Genomic DNA, 24,064 nt, shown 5'->3' with positions numbered 1-24,064 from the left:
CCGTTGCAATTAAACGTGTTTTTGTGTCATTTCAAATGAAAATGATTGATGACTTGCCTCAAATAGCGCTTTATGTAGTAGCAGAACTACAAATAATAATTTTAGAAAACAGCGAACTACCCCAAAATTTTTAAAGTTCATTGGTTTAGATCTAAGATATAGTAATATCTAAATACACACTGTTACTGTAAACTAAAACCTTTCAGCAGGCTGAACATGAACAGTCTATGTAACTATGTATGCAAAGAACAAATAATATGTGTACGAGTATACAGGGGCACAAATTACCCCTTTATAGTTTTCAACACAAGCGCGTGTTCTTTACCACAACCGAATTGATTGTGGTGTCTATTGTCTTCAGCATTCAAACTTGAAACTGTTGCGTGTAAAAATTGTTCAATTATTCAAGAGAAATGCAAAGAGCGAAAGCTTTTCATGAGTCAATGAATGAGAGAAATTAAAGCTTTTTGGAGTGAAAAAGAACATGGAATCTGAATACTAACTTTACGATTTTACTGTGTATAGCTGCCACATTTAACATAAAATCGTAAATTTACTCACAAGATCATGCTTATAACCTCAGTTGTAAGTAATATAAAAGGAAAATAGGGAGTCACCACGTTGTATATAATACAAATAGAGAAGCTACGAAATTTTCTCTTTGCTTTTTTCGATTGTGAAAATTCTCCCAATCTAACCGTTTATTATGTACTCCACTCCTGTCGTCAGTTCAGTTTGAATTGAATCGTGGCTATAGCAAGAAGAAAGAATTCATATTGTGTTCGGTATTCGTTTTCATTCTTAGAGTCTGCTGTGAGGATTTAATGTGATTTTAATAACACTAAAAGAACTAGTAATATTTGATATAAACCGTATTGGTTGTAGCATCCCTTGTGTGTTAATCGAGTGTCGTAATCTAAATGTTAAAATGTGAATCGTTTTCATGTGACTACCATCAATTTCACTCATCTAATTTCATGCACAAATCAAAGTTTTCCTTCAGATTGCACATTTTACTGACAACGTTAGGTAAGTGTACAGCTAATTTAAAAATAATAAAAATTAACTGGCAAAGTGTTCACAAACCATGAATCTAAAACCTAAATAATGAAAACATTCAAAATGAATTTAACATACAAGTGTGAATGAATGAGTAAATTTAATGCAGGAAATTATTTCACTTTGTGTGAAAAGCTTTTTTTTTCCTTTCCTTCGGTTTGTTTTGGTATGTTTGTGCCGCTGCTTTCGGTTGGATAATTTTCCGTTCCTTTGTTTCCCTTTTTATATATATATATATACGTGTAACGTGCCTTTTTGATGCTGGCATATTAAGTATATAAGCTAGGTGGGATTGTACGGATGTGAATCCGAAATCGAATCATACAAATTCTGATAAATGTGATGAAGGTATAAATACGAATAAAATATTCGAATTATTGTTTAACTTATGAAATTGTGTTTGCTTTGAATTCTTGCATAAAATAATGTCAAGAGAAGAAAATATCATTTGAAATTCTCACGACTTCCGGGTAACAAACAATGAAGACAAAAAATCGATCAGCTTGATATGGAAGAAGTGTCGTTTTTTGCTGCAGGAAATATAAAAACACCACCTTCAAGCAAAACCACAATGTGTTTCCTTAAAAAGCTTCATATAAAATTCATTTCATAATACAATCTCCATTGTTGAATGTAGAAATGTTTTCCGAAATTGGTAAAGTTTTCCCATAATGTGAACGTCGATATAAAGGAAAAATTTTCGAATCGTGACTTGACTATTTATCTGCAATCATTTTTTGTCCTATATCAATACGAAAATTCTCCCAGTTACACAAGTCAATATTCCGTTTACACACTGTTCCCGGAATGCTCCAAAACGAAAACGAAATATTACAAACGGCATAGTAAATAAACTACTTTCGTTTCCGAACTTATTCCTGTACCGATTCACTAGCACTGTGTGTAAAAAGACTTGCGATGGTATGTTGACATATTTTTATTGTTACAATTTAATTTAAATATTTTCTCCGCTCTTTCTTTTCTTTGTATTTTCATTCCACCGTCTATAACATAAATTTTATCATTCTTACTTTTGAATCATAAAGAACGGAAACACTTAAATGGAAAGCATCTATTGTTGTATGAATCATGTCATGCCAGCAAGTTATATTTACTTTTCTTATCCAAAATGCGAATTGTGTATGATGATACGATGAAAAGTCCTTGCGAAAATTTTGAAACTGACATTGTTGTTTGCGGAAATAATTAAATAATTTTTTCTGTATGCTTTTAGCATACACAATGAAAGGATGGTTGATAAGTTAGGTTCCCCTACATTAGAAATGACTTTAATAGAAGATGTAATCGCTGACATCATCCACATCATAACTATACATATGAAATATAAATGATCTTCGAGGCTTCGCTTTTTCGCTCGAGTGCTGATATTGCTTTGCCGTGCTGTAAAGAGAAACACACATGATGCAATAGGGAAAGAGGGGCAACAATGTATAACTTACCCGGGAAATTGAAATAATCGGCTGAATACTTGGTGGCATTGAACGCCTAAGATCTCGTTCAATCCCAAATAGCAAATGTTCCGTCCAGCATTTACGTCGCGGTTCCAAGTAATGGCGCACTTTTTGCAGTACTGCCATCTATGCGGAGATCGTGAAGTTATGGCTGGTGTGAAGCATCGGCTGCACAGCATTGTCGAGCGGAATTCGTCGATTTTGAATGTAAACGGTGCGAGTCTTTGAATCCCTTGATCACCGGATTCTGCTCTGTGGAACCGCAGAAGACGATTGTGGTATTCGTTGCCGTTCTACTGCCGACCAATGCCCTAGCCAATTCGGTTGTCGCCTTCTCTCGGGAAACAAATCGTTGGAATCGCAATTTCGTAATCGCCTGTGACATTAGCACATCAAAAAAAAAAAAAATCAATCAATGAACTCCTTGAAATCCAACACGGCGGAAGCTTTATTGGGAAGTGATTCACGATCGGTTTTCAGTTTCCGTAGCAAGGGATTCGCCAGTCGGTTGTATTTCTCTTGAAAACGATGACGGCCTGATGTATAATGGTACGATTGGCTGGAATACTTTAACGACGTCTCTTGCCCAGTCTCCAAATCTCTATCGATTCCAGCGAAAATCAATCGATGACCTGGATCGTATGCACGAACATTCTTGATTTCGTTTCGTTTCAGCTTCGCATTTGCCTGTGCCATCCTTTGGGCGTTGTCAGCAACTGACCGTTTCTTCCGTTTCATTGTGATGGACACGGAAACGCCATCGGTACGAATGTGGTTGTGGAACTTGTGCCCATCCGATTCGACCTCATCGATTTTGAAATACTGTCGCCACAGCACATTCTCATCGAAATCATCGTAGTACGTTGACGAAATCTTCCAATTTCGAAGAAATTGATGGTACACCTGACCGTCGCACTGGACATAATGACGACGTTTTCCCAATATCGGGAACACTCGGAACGATTTGCTGCCATTTTTCACATGCCATTGTTGTAGACGGTATAAAAATGGTATGAACGACCACCAATTCGAATTCAAATTGTGGAAATTGCCGGTGAATCCAAGTGTTTGCCGCAACGTTTTCATTAACTGCATGTCGCATCGATTTTCCGATTGTGAATTAAAGAGGTTGTCCAATGTTTCGTATGATTTGATTTCCGGATTAGTTAGTTTGCAAAATTTCTGTACACGCTTGTACATGTGTTCCGTGACGTTATTTGCGAAGGAAGTTTCATAAGTTTTCATACGAACTGGTTTGACCATATTTTTTTCGTAGCTCAAAGTACGGACGCATAATTTTCTGCATGTTTTTATACGTCGCACCTTTGCCAGATTGCTTCAAACATTGAAAGAACTCACGAAATTTTGGGTTTTCACTTAATGCAAAATTCGGGTCTTTCTGTAATTCGGACAAGAAGTACCAGTTGATCATGTACGATGATTCGATGGACAACGCCGAAATGACTTTAGAGTCAAGAATGAATCGGTCTCTTAACTCATGCTTTTCCGGTGTATCGGCCAAGAATGCGTTCAGCGTGCGAACGATGGTGAAACACTCCTCATCAGGTTCTAATTTGCTGCGTTGCCGATGCAAAACCTTTCTCACTGTTTTCTTGTGTCGAAGTTTGTTGTTGGTCTTGAAACGTGGCATACGATTTCCGTGCGGCGTAGCTGGTATCGGCTTCGTGTACAGCTTTGTAAGAATACCAAGATTGAGGCGCTTTGCTTTCAGTTTTTTCATTGCAGGTCTTCCAAACCGAGCTGCATTGATTGCTTTCTTTGCATCCTGTCGCTTCTTTGCATATTTTGCTCGTCGTTTGTGGGAAATTTCGTTTGGTTATCGGACGATTTATCTTGCGCATTCGAATTGTCGACAGGCTGCATGTAGTTAGTACAGAAGCGTAGTACGGTGCAATCTGGATCGTTGATGGACTCCTCGGTTGTGTCGCAGCCGATGCCAACTTCGTCGCCTTCGTGTAGTTCGACCGTCGCGACGCGTTCATTATTTACGTAGATACCATTTGATGAATCACAGTCCGACAATATCACTTTATTCGCAACCAGACAATGGTCGTAGACATGCACGCGTGTTGTTTTCTGGACACGTAAATTGAATTGGCTACCAAATCAAAGTTGTCCGTTCGGCCGATAGTATTATTCCAACGTTTCGGCGTATATATTATTGGGGGTCTGTTCGTTTTTCCAATTTCTACCAATTTAACAGTCGTCTGAAAGTTAGAGTTGAAAAGGGGCATAAATTTAAAACCGCGTTCAATAGAATAGCTACTTCTAGGCAAATTGGAATAAAAAAGTGAAGGACTAGATCCGCTACGTCATATCATCGGAGATGCATTTACCTGGTAGCTTATTTGTACATCCGGATGCAAATCACCCAATTCGTCTCGTTCTTGACTGTTTTGGGGTGCTTGTGGCAACGATTCCATTGCAGCTGTGGTCTCCAGTGGTGGCCATGCTGTTCAATGAAAGTAAATAACTTATCTACTTTCATTGATGCTGTTAACGGTAGGCCCAGTGGTTGAACAATAGTTGACGCTGGTTGAATTCATTAATTTACGACATTGTGAAAACCATGAATTCACTTACCACTCGATTCGTGTTTTTGTCGTTTCCATTGGTGGTTTTCGGATGAATCGTTCGTGGCCGGACGTTTCAATTTCGAATTTGGGTTGATTGCTGGAAGAAAATACGAAATTCGAATTAGCTGAGGTTGAATAATCAAATTTTTTGAATTTATTTACCTTCTTCGATTGGTGGCGGTGGCTGGGGGGCCAATTGATCGGGTGGCTTCTCCTTTCGTTGAAGGCACTTTGCGCACGTACAGTTCAGCGATAACTCATTATGTCTGTTGGACATAATCTGTAATTAAATTAGTAGGCCTTGATTTTCGAGAAAGAGTCCCCAAAATTTTGGCTATTTTCCCGATTTTTTTTTTGTAAAAATATGGTAAATGGTCGAAAAGTGGGAAAACTCTGCAAAAAGTTTGGAAAAAATTCTAAAAGAAAGGAAAATCGACGATTAGAATGGATAAATTTATTGCAGAAAAAATGAATCTTTTACTTCACTTGTTTTAACATTGTTTAAATGAAGCCACTGTACGTAATTTAGTGGTGGTTGCTTCCGAAGGAGCGACCCAGCCACTCTATCTAATTCAGTGATGGTTGCTTCCAAAGGAGCGACCCAGCCACTCTATCTAATTCAGTGGTGGTTGCTTCCGAAGAAGCGACCGAGCCACCCTACTTAATTTGGTGGTGGTTGCTTCCGAAGAAGCGACCGAGCCACTCTACTTAATTTGGTGGTGGTTGTTTCCGAAGAAGCGACCGAGCCAGTTAAAAAATTCTACTTACTTAACGTTGGATGACCGCAGAACGAATGACGGTATTGAGTTTCAAACATCGTTTAAATTAGTTCGAAATTTATGTTAATATTGACGAACTAGATTTTTTCGGTCGTTTACATCCACGGCAGAGTAAAAGTAACCCTGGCAGAAGCGGTTCATTATGGAAACGTCAAATGAGGGACCTAATCCTTTGTTTGAAAATGAACTCAAATGAACACTGACATAAGTTGAAAAATTTAATTCGCAAAAAACATAGGCCTACTAGATTATTCAGGTCCCTAGTCAAACAAGCGCTAGTCAAACAAGCGCTCCTGCCTGGGTTACTTTTACTCTGCCGTGTTACATCTAGATTTTCATTTAATACTTCTAAAATTTCAATATCACATACAAGTTTAGTTTCATGTACATGTGTGTTCAATGTGAAATTAACACACATTCACATGCACCTGACAATTTTATTTATTGAAGAGTTGTGTGAAAAAGTATAGAAATTATTGACGTATCAAATGTCATCTGTTGTTTAATTTGTGCGAAGATGAAAACATTTAAATAAGTAAATCTTGTGAGTGATACTGCTCGTTTCGGAAGTGTCCATGATTCGGGACATTCGAGACAGAGATGTTTGGATATACACCGATGCTGGATTGTGGAAAATATCAATTTGCTGTTGAAGAAAACTCACATCGAAATGTTGAAGGAGCGTGACTACAACAATTACGCATTGTGAAATCCATCCGGCTATGTCTACGTTCGGAACACGATTAATGTGTCATCGATTGATCGATTTCTGAATCATGGAAAAAGAAGTTAGAGAAGAAATGAGCTTTTTGATAAATACAAATTTCGCTTCGAAACGCCCATAAGCCAACAAAAATGTACTGTACATTAGGAGTTCATTAGAAATTCAATTACAAAGACTTGTTTCCGGATTAGTGTTTAGAAAACCTGTCGAAGAAACTTTAAACAGAATTTATTGCAACGAGCGATGATTTCTCGTCAATAATATTACCCTAGGGTAATATATCCGACATTATTAACTTGTGAAGTTCCCCTTGTCATTCAGCTAGACCTGTTTTCTCTTTTTCTCTTCTGCAACAAAGCATGACATTCTCAGATGTTGTGTAACCTCGGTAAACCTCTACCCCCACCTCATATGAGAATAATATACAATTAATTCACTTTGCTTGGCATATTGTTGGCCAGCAATCAACAATTGTGACAAAGAAGTAAAGTACAAAATGAGGTGATTCAATAATGGCGTTTCCATGTTTTATTGACAGGGAGTATTTTAGAGAAACTTTTTGGGAATAATAAGGAAAATAGGGAAAATTTGAGAAAATAAGGAAAATTTGAGAAAAAAGTGAAGATAGGAAAACGTTTTCCCTAAAATAGTCTCTGTATTGGCTACTTTCCCATTGCATCATTCCACGCAATATAGTAACAGGCTCCTTTGTAAGTTTGTTGTAGTCAAGGACCTACTTGAAATTAATAAGTCGTGATAATATTGTAAAGCTTTATAATGCTTTGCAAACAACAATAAAATCAACTTTGCTTGCAAAAGCTCATCTCACAATATTTACGTAAATATTAAAGTTTTTTTATTCAATAAATCTCTACTTAAACAATATGGTTTTGGTTCGATTTTCATTTTATCCTCAATATTATATATCAAATGTTCATTATTGTAACCCTTACAATATAAACAGTCTCCGTATTTCTTTCGTTTCTTTAAGAATAATCACTAAACCGACGCTCTGTTGCAATTGTTTAATGCTAGTGTTCACTCTGCTTGGTTTCACTGAAAACCCTTCATTAAGTGGTATACACCAATATTTACAGTATTGTAAACAACTTTGAAGTTCTTGAGACAGTGAGTGATGTCGTTTAAAATGAGTCAATGAAACGATGGTTTCTTATTCCTTCAAAACGCTTGTTGTAACGCTACGCAAACAAAATTTTTATTATCGAACAATAGACTACAAAAGGTAATATTTGACTTAGCGAATGGTATTTGGGGCTTCATAGAATTGTTTAATGTTACTGAACTTTCTTAGTGCCTATCAACGACGTTCTGATAAAACATTGTACGTTCTTTTTTGACATTTAAGTGATAATCTGTCGAAAACCTTTCAAAAACACTTGAAAACCACTGAATGTCTGATTTTAGTTGGAGTTTCTCGTTTTTTTTTTGTACTAACCATCCAGTTCTACAATGATTTGAGGTTTTCCACTGTAATATATAAGACAATTACTTGAATTTTGTTCGTTGTTATATGAATGGACTGATTCATTATCTTAAATGAAGAAAAAACTTCTAAACTTTCGGAACAATCACGTCAAAACTTTGTTTCCTTACAGAAAAAAATCAAACTTTTCGTGTTCGTTTTATGACTTTCAGAAGGAATGAATGCAAATATAAAAAGTTAAAAATAAGTAAGACGAGCAGTTAAATCAGTATATTTCTCCTGAATTCCGTTTTCTACCATTTATGCTATGATTTCGTAAAAAGTTTCTATTCGGTTGACTGTCAAAACAGTAAAACAATAAACAAAGCCATAAAAACGATAAAATATTCCGTAGTAAAGTGTTACAGTCACTCCGATGAATAATTAAGTGCTCCGTTCTCCATTTATCCGAAATCAATCAAATTGTGCACACAAAAACATATCACATTTATACGGAAATAACCCCAAAGCTCCATTGAAATATTCGTTCCATTATGTTTTTTTTGTCGAACACCAATGACAACATGATAAACTTTAAGTGGATGTTTGTACTCTTATACATTTGTACAAATATAAAATAGACGAAAATTCGCCCTAACATCCAACATTTTTCTACGTAAACATTATGTTACAAGTATACAGATAATCAATCACTTTTTACTGAGAACTACAACATACCACATTGATCATTGAATGTTACATTAAAATATTGAATTGAAAATGCTGCATTAAAAACAGTACTTCAAGCCATTTGCTTTTTATACCATTATTGAAATTTCACGCTAATCTTCTTACAATGTGAAAAGGGGGATGATGAAATCCTTGTACTTTCAAGTATGCAAAAGGACGTTCGGTTTAGTTAAATTCTTCAAATATAATCTCCCAACGAATGTTTGCTTCATCTTAAAATGATTTTCATTTCGTAGAAATAACGTTGCAGTCTGAAGCATTGCAAAAGTTTATCCACCGTTACTCGTAATGCGGTAATATCTTGTAGACGAGTCCTAGATCTAACATCGAGTGCTTTGTCTGAATTCCGAACAATTGGGATTGTTTTTCTCTGCTAGAATTCGGTAAATATTTTTTTTATTGTTGGCAAATGTTCGATGGTAATAATGTAACGATAAATTGATTCACTGTTTGTTTTCACATTTCTTCTAAGTAAACGACTTATTATCGTAAAATATACGCACACTGTATAATGTAGAAAATATGAAGGTGAAGGTTATGTTCTTTATAAAGAAAAATATCTGATCTACGACATTTATTTGTAATATTACATTTTGCGAAATTGAAAAAAATATTTTTTTTGTATATTCATTCGAAAACACAAACATAATAAAAAAAAATTTAGATAATTTATCTATGTCGAACATAAATTTTAATTTTAATCTACCAACAACAAAGACATCGTCCTACATTTCATAAACATCTTGAAAGAAAAACCATTCGTAAAATGACTTAACGAAGCATAATTATTTTTATATTTTTAACCAACCCCACAGAAGACCCACGCTGTTGTTCTAGTGCTATTCGTTGTGTTTTTGTTTATTTTATTTTTTCTTATTTATGTTCCAAATAAAAGATAAAATAGACGGATAAATCTCATGTTTTTGATATAAAACCTTTTAGAGAGGTAAATGGTGCTTTTTCACGGAAAGAGTAGTCATTCGTAAACGAATGTATTATAATATCTTAACTGATTGTGCTTTTTGTTTCGCATTTTGAGGAAATATCCTTATTTAAATTTATTACATAGACGTAGATTAAAAAAAAACACAGCGAGCCATTTTCAGTGATTAAATTATATTTGAAATGTAAATCTCTAAAACCATTACGGCAATCCCGAATTCGATCACTGAATACCTAATAAACCATACACTGTGCTATTTTAGATAATATAATTAGGCTATAGTATCGCTCTGACGATAAATCCATGCCATGCCAGTACGGTAATGTTCACGACATTCACTCAACCAATCTTATTGAAATTTATTTCTTTTAGTTGTGATAACGTAATTTTAATGGCACAACCACCGTTCAAACACGATCATTTTTTATCGGAACAGCATTTTATGGTTGCAATTCTTATACCGTTACAGATTTGTTGCTTGAAATGGCTGTCGAAAAATTTCGGGAAAAGCATAAAAACATATTTTAATATCGGTTCAATTTTAGATAGATCAATAATTTATCAACTCATACTCCGACTCACACACATAAGTACCATCGTAAAATGTTTGCATTAAAAGTAGCAGTTATTGATTTTGGATAAGTTAAAAATTCTGCGGTTGATCACAATACACATTCGACCTAAATATCCTCAGCATTAATAAACCATTTCCAGTCGAGTGGAAAATTCCGATTAATTTTCAAGTAGTTGTCGTGTGAAAAAGTCTTCTGTTTCCTGCCTTCTACTCCAGCTTTTAGAAACAGCAAGCGTATCGCGTCAGAACAGTTAAATCTATTCTGATCTGTTTGAAAATCTTTTACTTCATTTGTTTTAAAATACATTTTGATAAAATGATTTTATTATACGACGTGACATAGCCTATTTTTGACATTTTTGTGGTTAACAGATGACTAGCTCTTTTGGTTCGCTGTGGTCGATTTATGATCCGGCTGAACAAAAAAGCTTCTTCCATAAAATTGTCATACGGCCTTTTAAAAATTAAAACTAAAATTAGCTCTAAATCCTAAAAATGGTTTTTTTCCTTTCTCGTATAGAAAATTATTCTATGCTGAAATGGAAATTCCATTTGATGTTTGGTCAAGTAATATCTATACTATAACTCTACGACGGCTTCGTGCATGTACTGTATATAGTCTGTATGAACACATTTATATATCGTGTACTCAGGTACTACGCTTTTTCTACATTTTAACATGAACACTTCATTTACATAAAAATACAAGTTGAGGATAATGTATGTATGTATAATGTATGAAACAAAAAACCAGGATGAAATAACTGGTAACGTTTTTACAAAAAATAACATTAGTTGCGAAATTTTTGGCTCTTTATTTTTGTTTTTTTTTCTGTTTCTTTTATCCCTCAGAGCTTGGTAAATTAAATATAATTTTCATAGTTCCTCGAAATTTAAGAGGCATGGATGCTTTGAAAAGCATATTCATTTAGGCGTTTTTTAAATACTGTATTTTAGATTTTCTTTTGAAATGTTTTTATTTAGGAAAATTCGGAATTTTGTTTTTGTTACGTTGCCCTTCGCAGCCGCTGAACTCAATTTGTGTGTGATCAACTCAGAGTTGTCTTAACTTGGTTGTTTCAGAACCTTGCCTAATACACTGTATGAAAGTGACCTTAAATGAACACTGTCATAAATTAAGATAACTCAGATATCTAATTAAATCAAACGCTCCTGCCTGTTTTACTTTACTCTGCCGTGGTGACAAGTAAAAAAGGATTCCAAATGTTTCACAGAAACTTGCAGTGGTTGAGAAAACAGAAAGAAAAACCTACAGCATCCATTAACACTTTCTTTGCTGAATTTTTTTGATGCTAAGTTTTAGTTTTAGGCCACAAAAAATCTTATATAACAGAGCGATTCCAAGTTGATGATTCGATTACAATTTTCATTTTCTTTTTCAATCTCTTGCATAAAACAGAGATTAGAGAAAACATTACATTGTAAAAAAATGAGGTTGCATAATTTTTCAGTAGCTTAAAAGGAAACTTTTGATTTACTATAATTCCGTCATGCAGATTTTGTAGTTCTCATTAATCACAATTAATATTTTGTAGGGTCGTAAGACCTTCAAATTAATGCAAATTTCTATTTCCATAAGACTGATACTATCTCATTAATCATCATCACTATAATTCACCTGTGTAGTTGCGGGCTGTGTGTGGTTAGTTGTATAAGTTTCCTTGTTAATTTTATTCCACGTGTCGTGAGCAAAAGTTTTCCAATTTATCGCTACCATAATAACGTTCTTTATCGTTCATCGTAACTGGAGTAGACACAATAAAATAAAGTTTATGTTGCAATCTTGTCGGTTATCAAGAAAACTTTCAAAAAAAATGTTTGTGTGGAATTCATTGGTGATGTGAAGGCGAAAAAACATTGTAAAGTGTTATGCGTAAATGTCGCTGATTATTCATTAAAATGCCAAACCGAATAAAACGGTACAAAAATAATAGAAGCTGGGAAATGATTGGTTTTGTAATCAAAATCATTCAACAACGATAGAGTCCTGCAAACATCATTCACTTTACAAATTATAGGAAATCCATTTTATACTTACGTGACAGTCCAATTAGAAATTGTATTTTTCCACTCAATCCAATGGAAAATAAATTTTCCATCACACTGCTTTATCATTAATTCGTTTCTACGGTTTGGGTAAGTCGTACAAAGGAAAACATGCCATAAAAAATCTTTTCATCCAATCTTCATACATCATATATCATCGTTCTCAACAAGCCCCATTTTGTCTTATAATACAATTTTCATTCGCTTTTCTTCATGCGATAGTAAGTAGGCATAAAAGTCGTTGACCATTTTTTTTTCTACTTCTCTTCTTCCTTTTACATTTTATTTCACATATTTTCTTACCACACAATATCCATCTATCGGAATAAGACCAAAAAAATGGAATACATGCATACATGATACATCGACAACAAAACAATATAAAAGTGAATGGAAAAAAGCACAACCAATAACAATATTGTGAGAGAAGAAAAAATACAGTCAGACCTACACTTGAAGGGCTATTATCTAATGTTATAAATAAATTCTACAAGTATACCACTTAGAAAGGTTGAAGTTAACTCACTGTGTAGATATAAATTCATTTCAAAATACTCTTCTCTTTCAATGGAATTTCTTTCGTTTTTCTTATTGACCGTAACATTTCAAGCTGACCATCAAGATTGTATGCAATTAATGATTTGAAGGAAAAATATCTATCTTTTCCCATGTTAGCACTAACATTGATAAATATAAATAACATTTTCCAGCCATTCATCCCCTTTTAATGGATCACTTGTAAAGTAGTTGTGTGACAAATACGTTTTGAAGTGGAAATTAGCAGCAGATTTACATGTTTCAACGCAATCAGAATGGTGAAGTGGGTTACGTGTGGATATGTATGTATTGTATTTATAGGAAATAGACTGAGTGAACGTATGGGAACATCAGAAAAAGATTTCATACCGAGACCACCGCCTAACGCAATATCTTTTCGTTTTACTACACTCTTTGTTGTAAATCCTTAGATATCATTCAATGCGAGTAAATTATGTGGGAACGTTTATGTTCATGTAGATTTCAGATATCGCGTGGGTGCGGCATAAAAAGGTGCGAAAAAATGTGTTATTCAAAATGTTCATTTCACTAGCATGGATATTGTCTTTTTCATGGTGTTCACTCACTCAACCTATATTTCAAGGACACGGTTATTTATCTTGTTGAAGGTATACTTACTTAGAATCAATTAGAATATCTTTTCTTTTGAGATTGTTTTTAGGAACAAAACCTTCTATATCAATTGTGAAAGTTTTATGCTTGCAGATAAATGATGTAAAAAAGTGTACGATATGCTGAGCCACACAAATAAAGTGCCATTGCGGCCAGTTTTCGTATAGCTGAGACGATAAAATTCCTGTTGAGTGCTATATTCCATTAATGTCGTTATGGTGTTGAATTTTATGTCACTAGAAGGGAGCTGTCGATATAATAAACTGTAATTAAATTAAGTACATAACTGCGATAGCGTTTCCGTAAGTTTTCGCTCGAGAAATTAACTGAAATTATATCGTATGATGTATGTACATAATATCTAGTAAAATGATGTTTATCTATACATCACACAAAACGAAAGCTCTATAATAGGATTCCATGCTAAGGATGCTAGGAAAATTTACGTAGTTTACCAATTTTTACGGAAACTTTGTTGAATTGTATTAGCTAAAACAATTTCAAGCAACTATATACCTATATGTGACGTTATGTGTGTTGGCTCAGAAGTGACATTTTATGAAATTTTCTTCCGTCTCATTATTCTCGTAATAGTTTCTGGAAACTTTTTTATAGCTTTGAATAGACCGAATTCGACACAGTCTCTATTTCTTAAAATCCACTTTACTTTCAGCATATATAAACTACAACTATGGCATCGAATGTAAGATGCAAAATGTTTTAGATTTAAATGAGTTTAAGTTCTTTTGTTTGCGTTCCACGTATAGTAGCTACGAAACACAATCTTGTTTGATTCAAGTCTGAAACATACGTTATTAACCTAAGTCACGGTAGAACAATCTTCTTCAGTTACAGCCAAGAAGAATACATAGCACAGTTTAACTTAAAGTCTTATTTACTAGGTATTAAACATACATGGTACATAAGATCAGATTTCATTCGAGCTATACGATGTTCTAAATGTTATCCTAAGCGTTCCAATCATTAACCTGTTACGGATGGCAAGCATATGACCAGTATTATTATTAACGGTGGCCTCCGTGCGCGACCCTTGCTAGTAAGCAGAGTGCAACTATTTTAATTTAAAAAAAAATTATCGGGTCTATTACTTCCAAGTATCAATGTATTTTTTATCGATTGAATTCAAATCTTGTACTTCGATTTTTTTAACATGCATTTTACTATATAAAGAACCCATAGCTTGTCATTATTTTTTTGTCGTCAATTTGGCATATCAGAATCGCTGCCATTGCTGCAAACCAAATCTTCTTAGCATTTATACTTTGTATATAACTTAAACAAATTTCTTACCGTAATCCATTTCATCGAATAAATTCAATGTCCATGCTTCTGAAACGATCACCATGGCTTTAGAAACAACAGAAAATCCATTGTCAAAATGACGTATCGTTCGGAAGGCGTACTGGAACGACAGGAACCACGCGAAAATTGAGTGGATTTGCATTGTGAGTGCATTGTAATGGTTATTTATGAAACAAGAATCGTATGAAGGTATCGCCACTAGATGTCGATTGTCAACCCGAGGCGAAGCCGAGGTTGACAAGACATCGTGTGCGATAAAATACCAGCATACGATTCGTGTTTCATAGAACGTTTTATGCAATTCAGTGAGCGAATTCCCCAATACTACAAAACAAACCACAAAAACAAAATTTTCACTAAAAAAACTGAAACTGAAATTGACATTTACTGAAAAACGTGTTACAACTGTTGCAAAAACAGTTGATCTAACAGTATTCATAATAGTTGTTATTACATTTGATGAATATATGATTATGATCGTGTCGATGTATTTTGAGTGTGATAAATTTTTTTTCGCACTCATTTAGCGTGCGATAATAGCATGTTGTGTTACAAGTATTGTAATGTTGATTTTTTCAGCACTAGACCCAAAATTTTGTCGTGTGCTGAAAAAATCTCATTACAATACGTGTAACACATCATGCTTTGTGCCAACCGAGAATTGAAATAGACAAGAGCACAAAAAAACATAATTTTCATTGTAAACAATCACTCTTCAAATTTGATCGATCACACTGCTTTGCATTTTCTCAAACGAATGCTGTAACAACTCATACAAATTCCATATCAACACTGCTTTGAGTGTTGTAATATCACATCAAACGGATGCTGAAATAAGTCACTTTACAACACTCAAATGAGTGCTGAAAAGAGTGGCATTTCAATTCTCGGTGGCACAAATTTTTTTTTCGCACTGATTTTTGGATGAAATAAAATTGGTTCATATGACACTGCACACAGGCTGCGTAAGTATCGAATTCGCTCACTGAATTGCATAAAACATTATAAGGCACACTATCGATATCTGTAAGGAATTATCAACAAGAAACACTTATTTATCAACAAAAATTGAGATGAGATGTTGTTTAGACAAATTGAGGAATCGTTTTCACACCATTCACAAAATGGGTATGTGCGTGTTTCGACTTACCAAAAAACTTACCAAAAACAAACACACAAGACTATTTACAGGCGTTTTCGAAATCATTAACTATGTTTTTTACTAACTTTGGAACATTTGCACAATAATTAGGTTCAAAATATTTGCAATTATGTCAAATAAAACTTTGTCAACGATCTTTACAATCTGTCGAATTGCCCCGAATCAATGCATTGCTATGTAAGGTGTTGCGGATCTCAACAGATATATGTTTTCATGAATTTAATTGAATGACATGGTTGGCCCCACGTTGAAAGTGTAATCTGAAATTCCTATTAATGCCAATTTTCATTTGGAATACTTACTTAAATAATAAAACGGATTTTCGCAATTCCGGTCCATAATCATCACCTTTCCATGCATCCATTTAATGTCGTTTTGAAGGTATTTATTTCACAGTGCGTTTTTGATTATTTTTTTTCGCACTTGGGCTTTTTCACCTTTTTTTCGCACGCTACATAGCTTTAAGAAAGACTAAATTTTATAAATAAAAACTTTGCACAGACCAGGATTTGAACATCCAACACCAAAATTCTTCCAAACAGCAAGCAACGACCATAGCCATTCGGCTACAGAGTCACACAATTCTACAGAACGTATTGTTGAAGCGTACATACTAAGCATTGACTACTTGATTTTATTTAGCGCGTCTCTATACATCACATTGCAATGTGTATATAGAACAGGTTGCTTGATCGTTCAAATGAATTCATGTTTGCATGTGAATGTTTGGTAGAAATTTTGGTAATATTTTGCATTGGAAAGGTGATTATGGCCCGAAATTGCGAAAAACGTTGTATCTACCACGGTAGGTATTCCGGTATTTTTTCGCACACGACGTCTTGTCGACCTCGGCTTCGCCTCGGATCGACAATCGACATCTAGTGCGAAAAAATACCTTCATACCTACCTTGGTAGATAAATAACTATTTCGTTCGGAGTGGTCGTTCATAATGCATAGATTTTAACAGTCGGAAGGATGACTGATGTAAAAGTGGTAATTTAATTTTTTTTAGCAATAAACATTACGATAATGAAAAAACATTGTACAGCAGTCGTAAAGTTGTACTTATGTGATCACGCATGTGGAATGAATAGAATAATTTGAATTTTAATATTTGGGTTTTATTATGCACAGGCTTTCGTATTTTATATTTATATGAAACTACTGGTCAACTATTAAACTTTTTGCCATTTTGTATCGAAATGAAATGTTGCTTATTATTCAAACAATCACATAATTTTAGTTCAATGAAATATGTTTAGTTAACCTAATGAATGGCGTTACTCGTTCAAAATTATTTGCAGTTATGCATTTGCCAATAAAATCATTCGAGTCAACATAACACATTTGAAATTCGATTTGTCCAATGCCCATTAACTAAAAAAAATCCAATTTGCAGATATTTCAATGACTACAGGGGTGGATTATTTTGTGTTCGAAAACTCCATTAATAGTTACTGTGTAGGTGTATATCAAATCGCTACTAAATTCGATATAAAAAGAATTATTTTAATTGTTATCAACATCAAACACTACCTTTGCCACATCAAATATGCAAAATTGTTTTAATTATTCATTTTCGAAATAATCGTTAGTCAGCTTACGGGAGGGTTAACACGCATTATATATGCTAAATAATTTGTTTTCATCACCGGGTCGTAAAATTAAATATTTTCAATATTTTTCAATGTACATTGTACACTTTTCTAGCATAATACACATGGTTACAGACTTAAATATTTAAAGCCACATAAAATACATGTAACGATACATTCAGGTTAAATTTCAGAGGGAAAACATTTTCATTAATATTTTTTTATTCCATATAACAACCGGCGATCAGAGGCTATTATTCGGAATTTTCATTCATAAAATTCCAGGAACCCTAAAAAAAGAACCAAGACGACATTTGTTAGTAAAATCGTTTTGTGATCGCCATTTTTACGTATTCATATTTTGCATAATATGCCCTGACCTCATGTTTGATTTTCACTCTAGCGTGTTGAAGAAATATAAAAATTAAAGTCCCGCGTGTGTTTAATCCTAATTTTATTTTTTACCACAACTTTTTCATAATCGTACTTATTGGTTTAATAGTTTGGCTTTTTAAGGTAAAAGACCTGTGTCGATCAGTGATGGTGTGAACACTATATTATTGTTGGAAATTAAAATTAAGCATTTGGTTTCGTGCTGATATTACGCGAGAACACTCAATTATACTCATCAATTTTACGTAAAACACTTTCAGACAATTATAATGAATATTAATTTCAAAAATACAGGTCAAAATGCTTTTTAATGAATGTAGCGGATACTCAACGAAGTATTACTTTCACAACTGGGTTAATGACAGCACCTAATAACTTGTGCATGCTGCAATTCAAACATGCGTCTTTCCATTGCAGTATTTTACTTGAGTAAGTTAATGGAGTGAGAAGCTGAAAACAAGTGGTTGAGAGTTTTAGTTTTAGATAACACAAACTGAAGCATTTTGTTCGTATTGTATTACACAGTGCATCATTCCTCTTTAAAAGCTTTTCTCACAAGTAGTTAATATTTTTCTATTGTAAAGAAAGTGATGATGATACAATCACAATCATTCAATGTTCGACGTTTTGATCTTGGAATAAGTCAGCAAGTTTTAACAAGAGCGAAGTAACAATTTGATATTTGTCCCCATTGTTGACATAAAATTTTTCATGCGGGTAAGGTGAATGTTAATGTCATATAACTTAACACTTCAGAACTTCTCCGTCTGTATGAAAACTACGCAGTGTAAAACCGTCCATTACTGGCTTGCCGAAACATTTTTTGTTGAGGCGTTTGAGCTTCGAGCCGAAGTCGAGAAATATATTCTACACGCCAGCAAGACAGTACGGTATTTTGTATGTTGCTGCAAGAAAATTCGAATAACTGGTTTTGAGCGAGACGGTAATTAGTCGTTTTCTGTCCGTTAGTAAACAACAATTGTAATAATCGCAGGAGAAAAACTCATTATCTTTCCTCAGAATCATGTTGTTCTCGTAACTAGGAAGGAAATTAGTTTTTTTTTCAATGTGTGTAATTAGGTTGCATCCGGAACCGAATACAACGGCTCACTGTTCCACAAATATTTTCACTTAGCTTGCATGAAATAGTTATTTACGTATCGATTGAGTAGGCCGAAAGAGTTACGTATTAAGTTTTGTATGCTTGCTAAGAGGACCGAAAGGAAAGAAATGTCAATTCAAGGAGCGAAAGCGAAAGCTTTCGCCCCGCGAATTGACAGCTTTACTTTCGGTCCTCTTAGCAAGCATACAATAGTTATTTGTGTATCTGTTTTGGACGATTGTTTTTAGGCAATTTCGTGAGTTGTAGCCCGAACGAAGTGGCCCCGACACATGAAAAATATGTTTCATGCCGAAGGTGTTAAAAACAACAAGTTCCTTATTTTTATAAGTGCGAAACCACAAAAGAAAAGAAGATTACAGTTAACCAATTATATTATGACTATAGGATTGTAGGATGCATTACTTTTACATCCTACACACTTCCCACATTCAATTGAACCAACGAATTCAATTTCATTTTTGATTATGTGGATTGACATCATTGACATACAAGTGGTTAGTTCTCATTATCTGCACCATATATTTTGCGTGTCCAAGCAGTTAAAGAAGCACTGGGTAGCGTCAATGAAAATTTTGAAAGGGTGTAGCTGTACCGCTACCGTTTTTGAGATCCGCCTTCTTGGTACACATATACAAGATTCTTTTCATAAAATTTTCATCTTTCTCACGTTTGAAAGATCAGAAAAGCATTAGTATTTTACATTACTCGGGAAAGATGAAAAGTAGAGTTTTCGTGTGAATTTTGCTGATCCGAGGCGCAGCCGAGATATTTCATCTGTTTATCCCGAGTTATGTAATGTTACATGCTTTGGGCGTCAAAAGTCGTGCGTGAAACATGAAAAGTACGGTTTTCGACGCATGTAGCACGTAAAATACATATAGTTTAGTTATAGTACACAAAAAAATCTCTTCTAATTTGGTTACTGCCTTTGTGATCAAGTCAGATGTGAGCTAAACTGTCCTTTCAGAATTTTCATTGTCGCTACCTAGTGCTTCTTTAACTGCTTGGACACGCAAAATATATGGTGTAGATAATGAGAACTAACCACTTGTATGTCAATGATGTCAATCCACATAATCAAAAATGAAATTGAATTCGTTGGTTCAATTGAATGTGGGAAGTGTGTAGGATGTAAAAGTAATGCATCTTACAGCCCTAGTCATAATATAATTGTTTAACAGTACAAATAAATCAAATTCAAAAATGTCAACGTCAAAAGCTCATATCAATCTGTTGCCGTACACTGGAATTTTCTTTTTTGGCTTAATCGATTTAAAATTTTCCATGGAAAAGCATTCATAAAAAAGCTTTGAATGAGAGCTAACTTTCTGTAATACTTCAATTTTTCCTAACTTCTTAACGTGTCTCTCTGAATTGAATTTAAAAAAAAAAACAACCTGCAACACATTTTGTTGTATCATATGAAGTGTGTTTGTTCATTTCATCAAATCATTTAAAAGCCAGAGTAATGTAAATAAATTATCAAATATAACACCGTCTCACGTATAAAAGAGATTTATCTTATACGATCAATGGAATTATTTATAAAGTGGCAGTTTAAAACACCACTAAGCCGGGGATATGTTTCGCTTTGATAAATTGAGTTTTATTAATATGACGGCTTTACCGTTGAACGTTTCCTACATTCGTGGATAAACAAATTTAATTGCGTAAAAATTGAAATTACTATCATGTTGTATCTGTAATAACAACCCACCCCCACCCCAGTATGTAATTGTTTTTTTTAAACTCTGCCTTTGCATTGTTGAGAAGCACCCGTACATGTTTTCAACTATACTTAGTTGGAATGCTTTAGATAAACAAGAATTTAACCTCCAACAACATTGTTGACTTCTTACAATGCTAACACACTGAATACCTACAGGGCATGGAATTTTTTACATTTTTCTCATTCATACATATAGTGTACGGTGTACATATTTTGCATAATGTACATAATTGACCATGCTCCGCATTAGTATGTTTTCAATCTACCCTCCGAGGCATGAAATTAGTTTATTAAATTTAATTAAAAAGATTATTAACATTAAGCTAGGTCCGGTACATAATTTAAAAATAACCGGGAAATGTGTTTCATTAAATGTGACGAGCGCTTCCGTTGAGCATAGTCAATTCGAGTCAATACACTTTTTATACGGTCGACGAGATACATCCTGAAGCAGATTACATCTGCTTTGTGTTCATAATGCATAAAGTTATTAAAAATATTACTTTGGTAAGGCTCAATTTTACGCCATAGAAAAGCTCTTTCCATATATAGTTTGTAAGTAGAGTAGCGCGCGAGGTATACAAAAGAAATGTCTTTCAATTTAACGAGGGTATCGAAAGGTATGCGTAACGAATATTTTCATTGAATATTTTGGGCTTTACTTTCTTTCTACGGTAAACATTTCTTTAGAGCAAGTTTCGAAGTTTCCTATTCCACGGTTTATCCCTTTTAACATCAACTCTTTTCATGGAATCAGCTAATGTATATAACAACTATTGTATATGTATCGTTCGCTGCTTTTTTAAAACGATTCAGAACTTTAATTTAAAAAGACTTTTTTATACGTTTCATTTCCCTTTTCTTCTGGAATGGTATTTAGGTCGAAAAAATTTCACGATATGATTTCAAAATGGTAAATTACTATATCATGAATATTTAACCATTAATAAACAGTACGCGTATCACTGGATAAATCAATAAATCTGCTACACTTCTCCTATTTACAGTTTAAAGCTTGCAATTATTCAGTACTTGTCTTTTGAACGAACGTGACGTCATGCTTGACGTTATACTCCTCTTAATTCGAACATTTATTATTATATTCGAAAATGGATTTGAGTAATTAAATATTTAGTTGCAATCCGTTTTAATTAAGCTACAAACTGGGAATTGATACGTTTTGTTTTCATTAGCAAAGCTAATGCTACTTAAAATGTTGGAAACGATACGGACAATTTGAAAGATCAATTATCCACAATATGAATATAGTATGACAATATGGCAATTACTGTACAGTTTACTGTGTAATAATTGACCGATTATATGTCTGAGATCTGTAAAAACTTATCTTAAGTTTCAACTAGTCAAAAATATACTAGCATTATAGTACCCTTTATTACGTTTCATTCAAATGTCCCTGCTAATAGTTTTCGAATGAGGATATTCGTCATCGATTCGATTTTCGTGTAAATGTTAATGGATTTTTGTGAATGGAATGTGTAAGCTTGGAAATTCGGCTACGACCCCGCTTAAGCGGAATAAATATTTCACTCGCGTGTATAATTTTGTTCGATTAGACAAGTAGTATATACAAATGTTTATTCAATGGCACATTACACAAATATATCAAATTTAACAATTTAACCTCTTCATAAAAAATGTGTTAAATAAAAAGTTATATGTACCGTGAAACATTTTTGTGTGTGCATGAATGGGCATGAAAGTAAAGGAAAAATGTAAAAAATTTCATGAGGTAAATAAAAATGAAATAACAGATAGATCAGATACAACCTTTTTGAAAAAAAGGGGGGTAACCTTTCTCCGTAGCATTACGAATTTTAAATGTTTGTATAGCTGTTCTGGTCACCACTTATACATTCTGAATTTTATTTTTATTATTATTTTATTTTAACAGTTTATTATCAAACGGCCTCATAAAGAATACAAATTTACAAAATTTAGTCAATAACGAAGCTATGCTGACAATGCGTGTAAGTTAAAACGAATTAGCATGTGAGCCGAAACGAAACCAGCAACGCGGAAGCGGCAACGACCCAGTCGACCCGTCGGAGTCGTAACCACCCTCTGCTTTATGTAGTACACTATGTGCCAAATGAGCCATACCGCAAGACTATTTTCATGTCCAACAGCGTGACCATTGCAATAATCGTGGTGAGAAACGAAAAGTTTGTGCAGGACGAGTCAAGTAGATGATGTGATCAGCGATCTTGCCCTGGAACGAAAATCTTGGCGAGTATAACTGTTCTCATAAATTGCTTTGAAAGGTTCGAATTCTCTGCAACTCGCAGTTATTGGCTCATTGAAGCCATAATCGGTCCTGTGCTGGGGTGGGCGAAACATATCAATCACACGAAGTCCGTAGGAATGAGATGGCGCATTACGGTAAGAGTCAAACTGGGCGCAAAGATCAGGTGCACTAACCCTTCCCTTTAAAACGTCATACAAAAAAACCACACGACTCAGAATGCGTCTATCAGAAAGACGGTCAAGTCCCAAAACTTTACGTCTCTCGTCGTATGGTGGGAGCCGAAAGTTAGAATCCCTTCTGACCGACCGCCGGAGTGCAAACATGACGAACTGTTTCTGGATCGATTCGATTGAGTTGCTAAGTGACACAGACGCGGGGCTCCAAACCACAGACGCGTACTCGAGATGAGACCTGACGTGAGCGCTGTAAATGGATGTCAGGCACTTCAAGTTAACAAAATCCGCGCAGATCCTTCTCAGAAAACCAAGCATAGAGTAGGCTTTCGCTATCTTATTGTCGATGTGGGCTCTAAAGTCAAGATGGGGATCCAATACTACACCCAGATCCGTCATATTAGACACACGTTCCAGTTCGGTATCATCAACACAATAGCTGAAGAAGGTCGGTGACCTCAGGCGATAAAAAGACATAACCTTACACTTGGAAACATTGATGGACAAGAAGTTCCTTTCAGACCACGCCAGAAAAGCGTCAATGGCCAGCTGAAGCTCAAGCGCGTCAGACACGTTGTTGATCACACGAATGATTTTCAGGTCATCGGCGAACAAACTGCATTCAGCTTTCTCGAAAACATCAGCAACATCATTGAAATACAGAATGAACAACAACGGGCCAAGATGGCTGCCTTGTGGAAGGCCAGACGACACAGTGAACGCACTCGACTGATATTC

At 34.6% G+C, this 24,064-nt stretch overlaps 1 protein-coding gene across 1 annotated transcript in view; it reads left to right on the top strand.

Annotated features, from left to right (window-relative positions):
* Positions 1–752: 752 nt before the first annotated feature.
* The window catches only part of LOC119084542 (GTP-binding protein Rhes-like), a 47,902-nt gene continuing 24,590 nt past the window's right edge, over positions 753–24,064 (top strand). Inside the window, exon 1 of the mRNA XM_037194556.1 lies at positions 753–1,029. The gene's annotated coding sequence lies outside the window, so the exon portion shown is untranslated. The remainder of the gene's footprint in view (positions 1,030–24,064) is intronic.

Source organism: Bradysia coprophila, unplaced genomic scaffold (assembly GCF_014529535.1).
Source record: "Bradysia coprophila strain Holo2 unplaced genomic scaffold, BU_Bcop_v1 contig_762, whole genome shotgun sequence".
Classification (NCBI taxonomy): Eukaryota; Metazoa; Arthropoda; class Insecta; order Diptera; family Sciaridae; genus Bradysia; species Bradysia coprophila.
Note: the sequence above shows the minus strand (reverse complement) of the source record. Positions and strands in the feature narration are given on the sequence as shown.